This window comes from Sinocyclocheilus grahami, unplaced genomic scaffold, assembly GCF_001515645.1.
Source record: "Sinocyclocheilus grahami isolate Dianchi unplaced genomic scaffold, SAMN03320097.WGS_v1.1 scaffold183.1, whole genome shotgun sequence".
Classification (NCBI taxonomy): domain Eukaryota; kingdom Metazoa; phylum Chordata; class Actinopteri; order Cypriniformes; family Cyprinidae; genus Sinocyclocheilus; species Sinocyclocheilus grahami.
The window spans coordinates 651,663-654,000 of NW_015505362.1; the positions used below are offsets into that span (position 1 = coordinate 651,663).

General features: G+C 32.1%; 1 protein-coding gene across 2 annotated transcripts in view; it reads left to right on the top strand.

Moving 5' to 3' along the window:
- Positions 1 to 2,338, top strand: part of LOC107594421 (G protein-regulated inducer of neurite outgrowth 3-like) — a 7,517-nt gene that overhangs the window by 1,615 nt on the left and 3,564 nt on the right. Inside the window, exon 2 of one of the 2 annotated variants that reach the window (XM_016284460.1) lies at positions 866 to 868. The exons of the other annotated variant lie outside the window; for it this stretch is intronic. The gene's annotated coding sequence lies outside the window, so the exon portion shown is untranslated. The remainder of the gene's footprint in view (positions 1 to 865; positions 869 to 2,338) is intronic. 2 annotated transcript variants of the gene reach the window in all.

A 2,338-nucleotide genomic window follows, 5' to 3' on the forward strand; every position in this document is an offset into this window, starting at 1 on the left:
ATATATATATATGTGTGTGTGTGTGTGTGTGTGTGTGTGTGTATATTTAAATCAAAATGTAGAATGCAAAATGTTTGGGTAGGGGATTGAATAGCATTTAAAGGTAGAAAATTGAATATCATTAGTTCACTGTGTGTGTGTGTGTGTGTGCACTCGTAACCCAATTTAAAGATGAGTTTGCTAGTGTTTGCAAATGAAACGTGAGTATCTCTTTGTAAATTACTGCATGCATTGCAATCTGTCGTCTTATTTACAGCCCCAATCAATATGCATGACTGCATCCTGTTAAAATGGATTCTTTTAGGGTCATTTGTGTAGTCTTTTGTTAACCAGCTCCTTGCAGAGATACTTATGAAGATGCATTTCCCTGCCTGAAGTCTGGATGCATTTATGTTCTTGTGAAATATCTGCTGGATATAGAAATGAACATTTTAATATGTGATGCCAGAACGTAATAATATTTGATAGTGTGTTCCCCACCCCCATCCTCCTGCAGATGTGAGTGTCCTCCGAACGGCTCTCATCAATGACAGGTCACGATTTGAGACTCAATTGACTTTCATGCTTTTGTCAGGCAATTAGAGTGTTTCTGCAGTGGCCAGTGAATCGCACCGGCTCAGTGTTTTGTTATTTATTTATTTATTTATTTAGTGTGTGTGAGTGTGTGTGTGTGTGTGTGTGTGTGTGTGTGTGTAATATGGCGCACAGAAAGGAAGGAAAAGGAAAGAAATTTAAAATGCCATACCCACCATATAATTATACAAACTACACCAAAAGCACTTTCTTCAGCAGACATAACTGCTTTGTTCATATGCATATTCTTCTAGGCATGGTAAAATATTAGTATTTGCATGGAAAAACATAGTGGGTTTGTCATTGGGTAATGGCTATAGACTGTAAAAAAAAATTTTTTTTCGTAGTTTAAATAAAACAGACTATTGGAGCATGTTTTTCAATCAAATACTATTTCAGTTCTACACTGAAAACAAAATTGGTGATGAAACAACTTTCACAGAAATTGCTAGTACATTTCACAAATAATTACAAAGAAACGGCAAGTAACATGTTGAATTAAACATGAAATATTGAAATAGTGTGACTCCGGTGATCTTTAATTAAAACTTTGAAAAAGCAGTGACTTCAAACTTTCATGTTCAATTCCATGTTTTACTGTTTCTTTGTAATTATTACGGCAATTTGTGAAATTTACTAGAATTTCCGAAGTCTATCATATTTTCTTAGTAAATCCTACACCATTTATTTATGTATTTATTTAGTGTACCAGAAGCAGGGTGTCCAATGGTCAATATAATTGCTGATATGTACATAAAAGGTGTCGATTGATTTGTAACTGTTATGTACACTAAAAATTCCTTTTGTTAATCAGCCATGTGGACATAATTACTGGCCGATATTGATAATCTCAAAATGGTCTAATATTAGCTGATTAATCTATCTTTTGGTCTTATATTTGTGTATAAACAAAGCATTCTTAGTGATATAGTATGATGATTATTATTGTGATAGTAAAAAGTAGCTGTTGTTTTATGATGCTTGATGATACGTCTGCATGCTCTGAATACTATAAAACCCTAAATGTGTTTGTACTGTATGCTTTTGCATTGAGTCTATGGCTTCATTGGTGAAACTAACTGATCTTTACCGTGAATCAACTGTGGTTTGAGTTTGACTGTCAGATTTCCATTTTTGAGGCTCCTCGGGGCTATTTGATTTGCTAAGGTCAAACACAGAATAATTGCTCACCAGCTCCTCAGAATAAAGAATGATACAGAATATGGTAAAATGAATTCAAATACTGACTTTATATGTCCTAGTGAAATGATCATAAAATATATTGCTAATTATCACAGTATATTGCTTTGATAGTGTAATTGCTTTATTGCTTGATTATAATAAACTTTCAAATCTGATAGTAGACTAAATGTCGTAGCATATTGAGAAAAAGTGTTGTTGTTATCAGTTATGCTGACTGCAGTGTATTTCTGTTGTGTTTGAAGTAATTATGCCAACAAACTACCTTTAGGACCCACAAGTCATTTTCTAATGAATAGGAGTATGGAGCATCACATAGCAATGAAAATCTCTGGGATATTTTGAATATTCCCAATGTACTGAATGTTAATTTAATTCGGCAGACTAGATACATAATCTGTCCTCCTGAATATTTAATATTTAATATTTAATGCATATATGTCATAAAACTGTCTATTTTATATTATAATTTTCAAAGAATATATATATATTTTTTACCAATTTTATTTACAGTTAATTAAATTGTATTTAATTTATTAGGAAAAACTATTATATATATATATAT